Raw genomic sequence first — 15,816 nt, 5'->3', positions numbered from 1 at the left:
TGGAGGCCATTAGTGACCATTTATAGCATAAAGTACTGTATCAAAAAATTCCTTTGTCTCTGCTAACCCTAAGCCCCCTCTTCAGGAATTCCTCTCCTTTGTTTTTTAGCTTCTCTGCCATTGCCACTATTGTTCCTCTCTCTACTCCCACATCTTTCACATCACCTTTAACACCCTCAACTTTACTCCTGTTCTATACATTCCTTAACTATCTTCTCTCTCATCTTGTCCCTCTACCCCACTTCTTTTTCCTCAGATCCTTTCCTGACAGGTCTATCAGGACATACTCTGACATTATGCTGGGGCATCCCTCTGCTTAATTTCAGATAAAGCAGGAAGGTAATAGCGTTTCTCCACAATGTGTAAAGTGTAAGTTTTTCTCCTTCGTGTACAAAAAGCCACTTGTCTTTCTCCTTAAATACATTTTTTGGAAAGGGCAACCATTCTGGTTTAAGCTTTCAAAATAATTTGATGCAGAGCACAGAAAACTTCAGCCTTGGCAGCTGACAAGGAATATCCAGTGTAAAACTGAACACTGTAATGCAAAAAGATTTGAGAGTAGATACCGGAATGTGTTACTTCTAATCAAGAACAGCAGATGGATGACCCATGCTGTACTCCAGTTACGTTATATAGATTTGGTCTGTAGCATGACGATGCACTGAACTTTATATCAGTGCAACAGTGAAACCTCTCAGACTCAGCAGGATTAACAGTGTATGGAACCATCCTAGTTTCCTGAACTGTGAATGTAGTGTGCTCAGCATCCCTCTATTGCTTTAGTTGTCTGACTTGTTGTAGTGTGAGACATAGTTTTGTTCAGTTACTAAGTACAATGACTTGGACACATGCAATTATCCTGACATGCCTGTTGTTTAATTTATGGATAGTTCAAGAGGGAAAGCACCAAGGAGCTGGAAGGTGCACCCGCTGCATGTCTGCAGCTCCCAAATGGCTGAGGTGCCAGCTGAGCATGGGAACACCACACCAAAGGTATGATAGATGTAACTGATATGGTAGGACCAGGATCTGTGAATTTTAGACTTTGGGAACTGGTAAAGTGTGCAAATTTTAGCTGGGTGCAGAGGGGGAACATGGTTGCTGAGTCAAGAAACATCCTGGCTAAATATTTTGACAGCAGTGATTCAGGTGTAGGGTAAGATGAGGTGTCTGAGGGGTTTTGTTTGGTTCTTTTTCATACAAGCATAATCTGGTTTTCAACATAACAAAGCTTTTCAGAGAATGAAATCTAATGTGAAGGTAACATTTACTCTGTTATGAATAATTTTCTTGGGGGAGGGGAGAGATGATGTAAACCGCTATTTACTTCCTTTTAATAGTGAAAGTAACCCAAGTGTCTGGCAGTCATTCTTCTGTAATGACTGTACTGAAGAGTCATTCAGCTGCATAGCTGAGGTTTCTATTTTCATGAGGTTTCTGTTTTCAAGACATGAATTCTGTTCTTCAACAGCATAATTTGAGATCAGAGATCTTCTATTAGCCTCATTGCCCTAACTTACCACTCACTGTTCTGTTTGACCTGAGAGTTTATATGGTGAATTGAGTTCTCTTCAGTAGTACCCAGTCACCTTTGTTTGAGCCACCCAGCCTTGCTGACACTGAAGAGCTGTTCTCTGTCCCACCAGTGTCCCCTTTGGTGTCAGTGCCACTGCGCTCCTGATTAGCTGCCAGTGGCTCTCACAGGGCCCACTGCAGGAAACACTTGCACAGTCACAGGGATAACTTTGTTCCTGCTGCTCACAGGGGACACTTTGCTGATCAGTCTTCTCCATGGTTCTCTGGCAGTTGTAAAGCAAATATCACCACCAAATAGATTGATGCATCTGTGTTTCCATTTCCAGAATCTCTGAAAATAAAGATGTTGGGGGCAAATTAAGTAATGGGGGATAAAAGAGACTGTGTTGTATGCTGTGATTACTGTTGCAGAATTTGAAAGACAGAAGCTCACAGTGCTCATTAGGCAATGATGGATCATAGCAGTAAAAAGGGACAAGCCTATTCATTGGTTTCATTTCTTCTTCCTTGAAATGGAGGCCATTCCTGTACTTGTGTATCATGCCAGTTTTGATAAATAACATACTGTTGATAAGAATATACAGTAATGATTAAGGGCCCATGAGAAAGTCATGTCAAAGGCCTGTTTTTTTGTTGGGCCCACTCCTATAGGAAGCATTCAGTTACCAGCATCACTTTCAGTGTGGCATAGTATCACCTGGGCATGCATTAGCCTGAGGGTTTCAGGGTGTTTACACAAAATAATTACGTTCTGGAAACAACAGTTTTACCTCTGGTTACTGTAAGCCCTTGAGTCAATAACTTCTAATTACTACTCTACACTTAGAGGAGTTGAGTGGAATGAAGTGTCCAAAGGTTTTGTACAGGCAACTCTCAGTTAAGCCAGAGAGAGGTTCATAGGAGACTTGTGTAAGACAAACGTTAGAACAAGGAAAAGACAGTTGGGAGACTTCTGTTTGATAGCTATGGATCATGCTTTTAAGTCTTGAGGTATGGAGAAACAGATTATTTAGATCATGATTTAGCTGAGGAAAATGAGGAAAAGGTTCTTAGTTGTTAGCTCCAGGTTATAGACTTACCAGTGTTCTAAGGACGAACCAAATTTGGTGCTATTACATTCTTACATATATATATATATACACACATACATCACATGTATAAAAACATTGGGAACATAAAGCTGAAATAATCTATACATGACAAATATGGCCGTAATGTGTCTAGAAAAGCTGGAACAACGGCAGTAGGATAGTCAGTGTGTTTTGTTTAGTATATAGGATCTTGCTCTTAAGCCCACGTGGAAATGTTCAGGAATCTGCTTTTGTTTTTTGCAGCCTCAGAGCCTCATGTAGAAGCTTTCTGTGTAGTGAAAATCTTCCCTTTTTTTGTTTTTTAATTTGTTCATATCAGGTTTTGGTATGGAAAAGACTATAAATTTGTGGTTTATCTAAAATACAGGATTGCATTCTGCACTTGCCATGGGGAAAGACACGTTTCTGATCACAGTGTTATGTCAGGTGTTTACTGATTTCAATTCACTCTTGCCACTGAAAGCCATTTGAGCCCTGTGGGTGTTGAATAGAATACTTCCATCCCAAGCCAGGTTTTGCTTAGCACTATTTGTCAATAACTGAATATTCTTTAAACCATTCTTTAGCTTTAGCACTTTGTAAACTCTTTTTCACTTGGTTCGTTATGTCACAGGCATTGCTTTTTGTTCACAGACATGTGACCTGAAGAATTTGATGCTAAACAAAACCATCTCTTCCATGGCGCTTGGCTCATTTTCAAATGTCATAAGGAAGTGATCTTTACTGTGATACTATAAAGAATAAATATGCTCACTATTTTGAAGGAACAAATAACATTCACTGTGATCTTTAAGGAGAACAGTTTCTTTTTTGTGAATAACTTTTAACTTGACATTACAAATTGTGCCTTCATCTAAAGCTCTGATAAGATGCAGACGGAAGGGGCAGCACAGCGGCTGTGAGTCTTAGACATTCAGTATCACAATATTTATTATGAGAGTCCTTGACCTTAAATGTTAAGAATGAGTCTTTAGCTTTATGCTCCACAATCTAGTGCCCATCATCAAAGTCAGCATATGTTTATTTGAAATGTGTGAGTAGTCTCCTTGTCAAGAGCTGTGTTCTAAAGTGAGTCAGTAACACCTGAGAATGGCTCGATGCTATGCTGCCCGCTTGCTCCATTGCTTTGCTGCATTCTTTCTGCCTGCTCAGAGGTGCTGTGAGGTGCTGTGGTTGTTCTTGAGCAGGAGCCAGCTGGCACATCTTTCAACTTTTATATTATGTGATTAATTTATCTTATACTTCTGTCAAGCCAGGTTTTATGAACTAGTGTTAACTGAAGCATACACCAGTCATCAAGTACTGCTTTCAGCTCATGATTAATCAGGGCAGACACATTAGCTTTTCAAAAAAACCCCTGTGCTTTGAAGAGGATTTTCTGTTTTCCTCATAATTTTGTTTGATATTTTAAATAAGTTTTTAAAGTTTAGAAGCAAGCAGAGGCATCTGCCACTTGCAGCAAAGAGCTTACCAGTGTTGGTGTTATCCCTGGTCCGAGAGGTCCCTGACATTGCACTTATTCCTATAATCCTGCACACTTAGGTGGAGATTATGCAGAGGACAGTTCTGAAGCTGCTGTTTATTGTCCTTAGCTATAGCTGAGAGGTTGAAGAAGTTGCCTACCTTGTTCTCTAACTATCAACCTGGGTGCCTTTTCCCCCAGAAGAATCTGCCTTCATAGTCTACATTTTGAAAAGGATTAACTTGATCTTTTCTTTTGAATCGGTAGCTTCTGTTCAGCTTTGTCTGGGTGCTTCCCTGCCTCATATAAAACATTTTCTTTCAGCTGCAGCTCCACAGCGCTAGGTTGAACTGCCTCATCACCCGTGTGCTTCCTTCTGCTTGGGTCCAGCTTCATCTGTTTAAAAACCAGTGTACTTCGGCCTTTTTTTGTTACAGCTGATTTTTTGCACAGTCCTTGGTATCCTTTTTAAAGTATAAAAATGCTGATGTTTCGATGAATGCTCCCTGCCATTCTTACACACTGGATTTCAAAAGATACAAAATTGGCAGTAAGTTCTTGCAGCTCACGAGGTTGTCTCATGAGCTGTGTTAGGTATCAGCGTGCAGGACCGGGGTTTTCTCAGTCTTACTCTAGTTTTCTTAGCAGTCAGGTCATCTACAGAAAGTCAGCTGTACCTCAGATGGTACGAGACAAGGAACAAGGAAAACTGTTTCAAAACAAACATCAAGCAAATTAGTAGTCTGGAAAATATTATATCATGGTGGTGGACACGGCAGAGTCTGTATTTGCCGAAGACACCTCCCTGATAACTCACCAGTCTGAGAACTGATTTTTTTATGCCTAAAAATAGAGTGTTTGGTTTTCCGCCATTGTGCAACTGCAAGGGCCGCTTTCTCTTTTATTTTCTGCTTTTCCCTCCTCTTTTAGAGGTCACAAAATGCTGTGTTTAACCACAGCTTATGCACAGAATCAGACACCTGTTGAGTCTTTGGAGGCTTCCATCCCTAAAGAGCTCTGTACAGTTTGTCCTCTCTTAGCCGGAAATACCTCCCAGAGCAGGTTGCAGCTTCATGGCCAAGATTTTCAAAAGCAATTCTTGGATTACATGAAGGGGTCTCCCGTTCACTGTCTGCACAGTGATGAACACCTGCAACTGCAATTAACAGGTTGTCATGGGCAAGATGAGAGTAAACAACAACTTACAGTGGATCTCAATGTTGAGGTTTTTCTAAGAACCAGTGGGTGCTCTTAACCTACCTGATTCTCCCACATACTCGTTTCTGTTGTGTTCACCATCATGCCTGATGATTTCAATGAACAGAGCACCTCTCTGACTGGTGGGGACTCCAGTGGCAAGTAGCAGGAAGATGGTTATTCCCCTGCTAGCATGGCTCTGAATTAGGAAGCTGCTGAAGTGGTAACAATCACAATTGTTTCAGAAGCACAGCTTAAAAATGTAGAGCTCTTCCAACTGCCATAACACAGCCTGCGGCAGTTCACAGCTACACTGTACCAGGTCTGGTCATTTCTGATTGACTGACTGCAGTGAGAAGGCAGCCAGCATGTATTCTTAAGCTTAAGAGATGAAGAACCTATCCCTGCCCTCTAACTTGCTCATTAACCTCAAAGTTAATTCATAGCAAACGGGCAGTTCTTATAGCTGATGTAACAATACAAAGCATGGACACAATATGAGTGGTATGTAGCATGAAGAGTAACTTGATGAAATCCTGTCTGGTTGAGAGAGGAACAGCACCATAAACTCTTTCATCTAACGAACGCATTTTGAAAGGATCAGACTGTATTCCATTACTGAACCTGTGATAAGCTGCCTTTATTGTGCTATGCGGATATGCGGGGGGTTATTCACTCTATAGAAAGGGGTTCCAACTGTGTAAGTATCTCAAAGAAACCACAAATCATAATTATGTGACTTTGCTCTGTACAGAACCTCTGTACAACTCTAGGAACCTCTGGAGTTCTTAGGGGCTGATTGTTAAGAGCTGGGAGACACAAATCTGTCATTGTGCTCTACCAAATTCTATCTGGGTCTATAGAGAAAAGGCATTCTAGATAACTGCTTATCAGGACATTTACTTTTCATGCTGTTTATGGGTTCTGAGCCAAAGCCAATGAAATCAAAGGGAAAAAGACTCCTGTGTACTTCAGTGAGCATCCACCATCTCACACCATTTCTCAGTCCCCTGAATGCTGAGAAAAAGATACTATGGTTAATAATGTTTACCAGAATTAGAAGTGAAACATTTCATTTTTTTTTTTCATTTGTTTGCTTTTACAAAACCCAGTCTGGGTTAGTCAAATGAGCAAAGCTCAAGACGTCAGCCTGGAGGCTGGGAGCAAAGGCACTGCTCCGAGTTACAGCCTCCAAGTAAAGGGAAGGCATAAAAAGGCTTCTGAGGTTCTTTGACCACTAATTACTTGCTTTCATTTCCCTTCCATTTCCCATGCTCATGCTGTTTTGGAAATGTATACATTAAAAGTCATGCTGCTGTCTTCTGTGCTGAAGAACTGCATTCACTTTTCCTCATTTTCAACTTTATCAATATTAAAACCTGCAGTCTACAAACCAGTTGATGGATCACTGATCATTAGTTTATACTGTGTGTATCTTATCTGTGTCTATCATCACTGAGCTGGAATGCCTCTCTGATGGAAATGATCACTCATTCCCCATAGTACATTCACTTTTATTTCATCAGGGATGGGGTGCTGTGGTTTCTGCAAAATGATCATCTAATGGGGTAGGAACTGATCTTACATGAGCTCGTGACAGAACCCTACCATCAGCTATCATTTCTTAGTTCCTTATCCGTAACACTGAGACACTGTGTGGGCATAGACTATGGGTATATCATTATATATTTGAGAGGTCATCTCTCCTGATATGGTCATTCTACCACATCAAGCCACTGTTAACTGTGAAGATTTATCTCTTGTCACAGGCAGGCCATTTCAGGATGCCAGTCATCTGTCTTTCACACATGCAGCTTTTCTCTTCCATTGAAAAGAAATGGGATTTCAAAAGCAAAACCATGGGAGGAAATGAGGATTAAAGATGATGTGTTCCACTTCGTGGAAATACAGGAAGTATTGATCCCAAAAAGCCCTAAAAGGAAGATGGATAATGCGGGCTTTTTGAGAATTCTCAGACTGTGATTTAGTCTTAGAAGCTGGTATATGAGAAGAGAGAAGGAAATAACATCGTGGTGTTCAGCTTGTGGTGATCAGAGAGCTCTCTTGAGCTGCTTTAACCTTAGGGACAGTGTTGTAGCCTTCTGCCTGGTTTCTAGGTGACTAAGCCAGAACTAATAATCATGAAAACAAGGTGAGGCAAGAATATGCTTTTAACCAAAAATCTTACTATTTCTGGCACTTACCAGTGCAGTACCCAGTCTACATGAGCTCATTTTGCTTTGACGGCTGTGCTCCAAATACCCCCTTATGCAGTAGTTAGCCAAAGCATTTGCACTGCATGAAGTGATAATTTTGCATCTTATCCTTTTGGGAATAGAGGCAAAAATTGTTATGGACAATAATAGCATCTGCTAATGAATGCATAACAATCCTTTGATGTTTTTAGTAAGGCTGCTTGTTGAGATTAAACCCTGTGACTTTACCCACTTCACAAAGCCATCCGTTACTTTCTAGAATCTGACCTTGCTGTATATCCACATGCGTTCTTCCACATCTCTGTTTTTAATAAGTGACACTTCAAACTCCCAGGGGATGTTTCCCACTCCCAGCCTGCACTCTCTGATAATCCTGTGCATGATGTAAGTTTCTTTAGTGACTTTATTTCGATTGTGGGAGTTATGTTGGAGGAATATTCCATAAATCCCAGCACTATTCAGTGTACCATTTCAGCAACCGCCTCAAGTTCACCTGCGTGTTGGTTTTACTTGCTAGGCAGTTCTGAATGAAGAACCAGTTGTTTTATTCAGTGGTGGAGAATCAGTCAGAATATGTGTGACCACATTCCAAACCCGTAGCCTTTGTATGAGGCAGGAAGGCTTCACTACTAATTCTGATTAGGAGAAAAGGATTGATTCTGCATGGACCGAAAAATTTTCCTTTAGAAGCTGTACAAACCACCCCCATGCCTTTCTCCAAAGCCAACCATCAGATTGTTCACACCGTCCCTTAGGAGTAGGAAATATTGGTAAGTATATCTGGGCCCAGAGAAGCAGAGAAAATCTTCCATTCCAGAAAGTAGTAGAATGGATGGGTCCAACTGACATATCTGAGGTGCTTGTGTGGCGAATGCCTTTCTGCCAAGCTTTGTGTGGAGGTTGTGTCATGGTTCATGGAAGACTGGCACAAAAAGTAAGAAATTTTTACAAGATATCTGATAAATGTAAGTCTGTCAAACCAGGGTGACCCAAAGAAATCCCCCACGGCTGCAGAAAGGAGTGCTCTTCACTCTGCACTTGCCGACCGCTGGAAGAGGAGGCTGTGCAGAGCTGCTCTCAGATATTCCATTTCCAGACCTGTTGTTCTATTGGGGAAGGCTCTTTTGTGGGCTTAGCAATAGTGCAAAGCCACAGCCAGGGCGGGTACAAAAGCCTGATCAGTAATGACTGAGATTGAGCATTTCTAGATGTGGGAAATGTCCCTGTGGCTGTTTCCTTCTTGATCTCCCTGTGTATTTAATCCCTTTTCTTATCAAGCAGATAAGCAGCTGGGACAATATCGACACAAAAATACTGGGCAGTTCTTGAGAAAGGTTCCATGCTGGTGGCTGTAAGAAAACAATTAGGGAGAGTAAAACAGAGATTTGGGTAGAAGTCTGAGTTGATAGAAAGACGTGGTACGTATGCAGGTCAGGTGGCTTGGAATAGGTTCTTTTTATTTGATGTGGGCTGTTTAGTGGAGCCATTTTTGGAGCAGATGCCCAATGGTCCTTTCCCAGTGTTCAGCAGATGAGCTGCTCCTGCAGAGAGCTCAGCAGGAAGGAGGTGCCCTCTCTTTATAATGAGTTAGTAATGTATGTCCTGTGAATCCGTGTCAGGGTTCTGCAGCCCAGCAACATCACGGGCTTTTTATGGAAGGAAAATGCCTCACAATGGCTTTGTGAAGAAAGCCGGTGGTTTAATGGCACAGATAAGGAAGCAGTACACTTTGAGAAGGCAACGTGATTTATGAGTATGCTTTTATTTCCTCCTGATTATGTCCCTTTCAAACTCAGTTTTATGGTTGGCCCTCAAGGAGGAAACACAGAGCTGGGTGATGATCCATTCTTCTCTGGGTATCACAATTGATCCGTGTTCTTCAGAGCTAGAGCTTTCAGGCTGGGATGCAGTGAATGCAAACACCAGGTTTGGAAATGAAATTCAACCAATGTCTGAACTTGTGCCTAAGACCGGTTTCTGCTGGTCCAAGTCACAGAGATGATGATCAGTGTCTTTTGAAAGTGTGCACAACAGCACATGGTATTAATGTGCCGTCAGGGAGGCACTCTAGTGTGGAGGTGAGTAGGGGGAGAGATATCAAGCAGAATGAGAAACACAGTCTCTGGGTCCAGTACAGGAGGACATGGCAAATTTCAGCTGTACGCATCTGAGGGTTTGGGAGAGGCTGCCAGGAGGATTAGTGAGGCTTTAGCAGAGGAAGCATCTTTCCAGGCAGTCAGAGCCCCAGAGGTGAAGTCCTCAGCACAGTCCTGAAAGGAAAGAGAAAGAAATAGCTGTGGACATTGTCATTGCCTACACTTACAGTGACTCTATGGTAACCAAGAGAATTGTAATGAAGCAATTGTGAGGAAAAAAAGGGACTTGAGACCATGTTTTCTGATTGTTTTCTGATTATTTCCTGAGTCAGCTAAAATCATTAATAATGTTATAATGACTGAACTTCCTACTTTAATCCAGGATGGAGCACTGGTGCTTCTGTTTGCATCTAAGGTTATCCTGAGTGTGTTACCCATTTTACTAGTAAGCAAAAATGTGATTTTCAGTATTTTATTCTGCCTATGTGCTCCCAAACCAGAATAAAGGCAGAAATGGACTGCAGTACGTGCAAACCTCAGGCTCTGGGGATTTCGGTGGACTTCCCAATAGGCTTAATGATGTTTTTCAGAGATCATCAAACTCTGAAGAAAGAGTCTCTTCATATCTCATGCAAGACACGGACCATGTTTTGTAATCACACTAAGTCTAACGTGAAATCAGTCATTTAGGAGAAAGTTATGTAAAAGGTATGAAACAAAAGCCCCACGTTGCAGAAATCACTGATAGAACATTGGATTAAATGTCCTCATCATTGCCCAGACTGACTTTAAACATTTATTTGGTGTGAATTGCGGGTAAGTTTTCAAGTCCTGCTAAGCTGAAGAACGTGATCCACTCTCTGTGATAACAGAGACTTAGAACCCTACTCAAGGATTCTACAGCGACTGAATCACCCTCCAGAACTTCAGTGTTCTCTGTTCAGCTTCACAGGGTTTGGAGCAGTTTCTATGGACACGTGTTGTTGTGATGATATTTCTAGCACATTCCTATGAGAAATAATGCGACAACTGGCTTGCGTGTTCCTTCACACTGTGGTTAGGGGCTGCTCCTACTGACATCAACCACTGCCCTGTTACTTAAACTGGAATTTCTTCCTTAGACTGAAAGCACAGTGCATGGGAATACATTTGCAATTCTGTAGTTCACTGCTATTTCTCAAGCAAGACATCTCTGTGCACGTGGCAATCGGCAGGTCATCTTTCTCTACGTTCTGCTGCCACAAGCCGAATGCTGTGAATCGTGGGACTACAGATCAGTGCTCTGTACATTGTCCCTATCCACACACCAGCTTTTCCTTACGTTCCAGACAGGGACGTCTTCAATAGGTTATATTAAAGGTGCTGACATTCTGTCCAGGAGCTCGGGGCACACAGCCCAGCAGACAGCCACACACAGGAAGCTGGGTTTATGCCCAGTCAACTGCCAAGCTTTAGTCTGCTGGTAACAAGCCTTTGCTGCTGTGGCTGTGGCTGAGGAGCCCACAGCTGAGTCAGAACATTGCAGAAGTCGCTGCTGCCTGAGAGAACGTGCATCCAGGCACAGAGAATGCGGATATTGGGTGTCTGATTGCTCCGTCCCTCCTTCAGTTCATCATCCATGTCTGTAAAATGCAATGGGAATTCTGAAAAGGGTGCCTGGGGAGGGGATTCTGTTATTACTGCATTTCTGAGCTTGGCCTGGCTTGCAGTGAGTAGACAGGAAGGGATGGGTTTACTGGCACAGCGCTCTGAACCTGACCTTAGCTTTCATTTTCACCCTCAGATGTTCAGTTCCTGAAATTTTCCGCTCTGCCCAGTCGTCGTTGACATGCGATCTTACACTGCTCAGCTCAGGAGGTGGCAAACGAAACACTGCTTTCAACCCTAGGCTGCTGCTTTTCGTATCTTAAATCTGCAGGAACTGAGAAGGAGTCCAGACGGTAGCTTTGGAATCCCACTTCTTAAGTGCCTTGACCTGAATCTTTTGTTTTGCTTTTGCTAGAAAGTTGTTATCCCCACTTTTTATAAAGAGCGTTTCAAAATTAAGAAGCCAGTGAAGAAGATGCTGCAGTTAATGAAATACATGACAGTCCTTAGAAGTACAGTGAGCAGTACTATTTCTGGTACATTTAGTGTAGAAATTTGGGAACTAAAAATACATTCTTTTGCAGATAACATTTTGGATGAGCAGTGCAAGGTCGCCAGCAAACTGAGAGGTGTTGATACTGCCCCAGGTCTAGCACCACCCTGACACAAACCCTCACCGTTGTCATTATTTATGTGTTTATTTACCTTGGATTTGAAACAGTGCAGAGAGGTTTCCTGTGGCTCAGTGCCCCATTGGACCAGGCACTGGATATAGCACAAAGAGACAAAACTTGTCTTAAAATAACTTTTGAAGGATGTAGTACGTGCTGAAGTGTTGCTGGGAAATGATGCCTGTCCTGCAGTTAAGTGATAGCAAGCTGGAAAATGTGACTGAAGTCTGAGAAGGCAGTACTGCAGCCCAGAAAAGGGATAGAAAGTGAATGAATGTTCCTGATGGACCAAATCAGTGAAGTCATTTGTACCACACTGTGGCTACATGAAAGAAGTAGTGAGCACTTTCCTGAGAAGCATGAGTTCATTTCTGTGCTGTAAATAGTCTTTTGTGACTTGGCTCCATTTTGGCTGATGCTGTAACTCTTTGGTGTCTCATCCCAGGTTACTGGGCAGCTCCTGCCCCTCCTACTGAGTTGTGATTGTTTTCTGGTAGCTCAAAAATATCTTCCTTCCAGCTGACCTTTCTTATGGGCAGGGTGATGGAGCGAGTGCTCTATGGGGTCCTTCCCAATCCTTTTATATTGATTCTGTGTTACTGGTACTTTAAGGACCAAATTTCCTGTTCAGCCAGGGAAATTAATCAGATGGGCTGAAGCAGGAAGCAGAGTAGGTTTCCTCAGGAAAAGGAAATGCACAAGGAGCAGAGGCATCAGTTTGTAAATGCAAACAGAGTGCTTCATCCCTATCGCCTTAGGAGCATGGGGCGTCTTCACAAAGCTTGGAAGCTGCCAAGTGCTTTTAGGTGCCTGCAAGGTTCTGAGTTTGTGATGACATATGCGATGTCTCTGAAAGATCATCTTGGAGACTCCTCACATAGAAAATAGTTGGATTGGTTAGGAAAAGGAAACTAATAAAAAATCACTTGTCATTTATGAGATGTGGGACAATTGAGTATCCTCTCTTTAGGGTTGCATCGAGTCAGGAATCAGCCTTGAGCTTTGCCTCAGTGTAATAGTTCTTTGAAGACTCAAGGTGTCCTGATCTTAGGGAGCAACCTTATGAACAGAGCTTGGTTTTTAAATGTTTTTAAGGATAGAACTTCTTGAGCTGATGCAGAATAGTGCAGTCAGACAAAGAATGTGACTTGGTTTTAATGAGATGGCAGAAAGCTCATCATTGAGGCTGCGGACCATCACATTCTCAGAAGCAAAACACAATTTAAGTCAAAGTGACAGCATGGTCAGAATGCCACTGAATAGGTCAAACATTCTGCTCCAAAAGGGCACTTCTTTAATCAAAGTTAATGCAAGAAAAGCAGCTAGTTCTTGCATTTTGCTATGGCAGAGGCAGAAGTGGCTGTGCATAAATAGGAAATAGGTGTGGGATTGGGGTTCTGTGGGAAGAACTCTCTGAGCAGTGTAGTGTATTTGTGGAAGGAGTGGATAGTCAGTGTTCAGTTAATCTCTGGCTCCACCTGAGGAATTAATTGTGCTCTCTTGGTGGTGTTATACAGAGGGAGTTTTCGTATTGATTTTGGTGAGTAAAAAGCAGGTCCTGCTTGGGAAACTGGAGTGATGAAGCAGTTCTCTGAATGCCTGTACCTCAGCCAATCCTTTGGGCAATTCCTGTGTGGGAAGAAGATGTTTCTCCTCTGGTCATTCCAAATCTGATTTTTTCATATCCAATCACTACAGAGGCTTTCCTTAATTTCAGCAGTCTCCAAGTACAGGGAAATAAAGAGGTTGAATAATAAAAGCTTAGAAACCATTGGATATAATCTAATTCACTTAAATTTCTACTAAGATACATTCTTTTTTAAAGTACTAGACGTTAGGATTCCTCCTGTTCTGTAGAAATGAGAGGTCAGATCTAGTAAGGAAGGGAAAGATGCAAATAGAATCTTTATAACCTGACAAAACAGCAAATACAAAGAAGAGTGTAACTTTGGTCTTTGAACTCTGAATTTTTCTTTCAGGTCAAGCACTTTCAATTTGACCCTTGAGATATGCGGGATTGTACCCACACTCAAGCAATTACAACTGTCTGTATGGTTTGGGAAGAGCTGTCGTGGGTCGGAAGCAAGGTAAAAGTTTGTGGCATGGCACTGGGTCACACACAGCTCACACATTATTCCTGCCCACTGATTAGATGTCTGGAGTGACAAAGATGATTAAGGGAGTGGAGCATCTCCCTTATGAGGAAAGGCTGAGGGAGCTGGGTCTCTATAGTTTGGAGAAGAGGAGACTGAGGGATGACCTTATTAGTGTATATAAATATATAAAGGTTGAGTGTCACGAGAATGGAGCCAGGCTCTTCTCGGTGACAACCAATGATAAGACAAGGGGTAGTGGGCTCAAACTGGAACACAAGAGGTTCCACTTAAACTTGAGAAGAAACTTCTTCTCAGTGAGGGTGACAGAACACTGGAACAGGCTGCCCAGGGGGGTTGTGGAGTCTCCTTCTCTGGAGACATTCAAAACTCGCCTGGACACCTTCCTGTGTAACATCATCTAGGTATTCCTGCTCCGGCATGGGAATTGGACTAGATGATCTTTTGAGGTCCCTTCCAGTTCCTGATGTTCTGTGATTCTGTGTGATTCTGTAAGTATTTTAAACAAGGGATGTCAAGTGATAATTCCAGCGCGAGGAAGGGCATCATGTGAAAATAAAACAGATCAGCGTGAGAACGTTCATGAGCAGTGAAGGCAGAGCACGGGCTGATACAAGCAGGTGAATGCTCAAACTACAGAAAACTCAGGTCTGTTTTTCAGGAGATACATCTCGAGCAACCCTGTGTGGGATGTATACAGTGTATTCACACATGAACACGTGTACCCATAACCTGGTTTTACCTCTAGGAGGGCTTTATACAAGCACTGAATTTTTAAATAGACAGACTAGACACAGAAAGAAGAAAATGCCTTGCCCAAGCTTGTCCACTGAAAATATGATGAATGTTTCATGTGCATTTCCTTGTTTCTCTTGAAGCTTTATAGCTTATTTCTATAGATCTTTGATCAGCACCTGTAAATCTTTTTCTAGTCATTGTGAGCATTTTGACCTTGTATGAGTCAGCGGACTGAAGAATTGTCTGTAATGTGATAACAGCTTTCTTAAAGAACTCATACATAACATCCATGAGCAATATCAGGTATCCTTGGGGGTGTCCTGGCACACCACAGCACTCCGGAGTCCACAGTTACCTGGCAGCACTCTGTGCCAGCCCTGGCTCCAGGGCTGCTTGTGGCTTTCAGGCTGCAGGGAGAAACCTGGTTTTGTAATGCATGGGTGTCCACGTGCTGTCTAAAATTGTCAGTCAGCTACATAACCCTGTCTCCATCATCTAGCTGTCCTTCTGGCATTCACACATGCAGCGTGGTTGAATAGTTTAGACTTCAAGGAGTTGCAGTTTCCTTCCAAGTTTTTCCAGTACATTGGAAAAGCACAAAGGGACAAACCTCAGGCAGCAACAGATAGAACAGGGAGTTTTGGAGAGGAAAATACTGTATTGAGAAAGATGCATGATCAAAAGAAAGAAATGTTATGTAAAATTTGAAATACCTGTCCTTAGTCATAATCAATCATCGATTCTAATAGAATCAATTATAACTTATAATGTTTAAATGCTTTACTGGCCCATATCCTGAAGCTCTATGGTTCTGTAAAGTTTCTCTTGAAGTTGCTCACTCTCTTTCTACAGCTGTGAGTTTGATGTGCAGGAGAACAGCCATCCAGTAATGCGATCTGTAACAGTGCTTTCAGGATTCCTTTATTTTTCCCTATTTTAACACTGCCTGTCAGGATGCAAAAACTGCTCAGTGTGATACAGCGTCCTTGTCACAGAGCACACATAGAGGTAAAGGTTACAGCACACTGAGCCTGAGGGAGGAGATGCTCCCAACACTGAACACCAGTGGTTGCTCTCCCTCTTCCCGTCATGCATGTTTTGTAATAGA

General features: G+C 42.3%; 1 protein-coding gene across 3 annotated transcripts in view; it reads left to right on the top strand.

The window, feature by feature from the left end:
* Positions 1–6,626, top strand: part of LYRM9 (LYR motif containing 9) — a 37,343-nt gene extending 30,717 nt beyond the window's left edge. The window contains exons 7-8 of one of the 3 annotated variants that reach the window (XR_013958090.1): positions 891–993; positions 3,261–3,684. The gene's annotated coding sequence lies outside the window, so the exon portion shown is untranslated. Of the gene's footprint in view, positions 1–890; positions 1,903–3,260; positions 3,685–4,413 lie in introns of those variants that run through there. The other 2 variants (XM_080630284.1, XM_080630286.1) reach the window with 2 other exon arrangements.
* The last annotated feature ends 9,190 nt before the right edge of the window (positions 6,627–15,816 follow it).

This window comes from Psittacula echo, assembly GCF_963264785.1.
Source record: "Psittacula echo genome assembly, chromosome: 15".
Classification (NCBI taxonomy): Eukaryota; Metazoa; Chordata; class Aves; order Psittaciformes; family Psittacidae; genus Psittacula; species Psittacula echo.
Note: the sequence above shows the minus strand (reverse complement) of the source record. Positions and strands in the feature narration are given on the sequence as shown.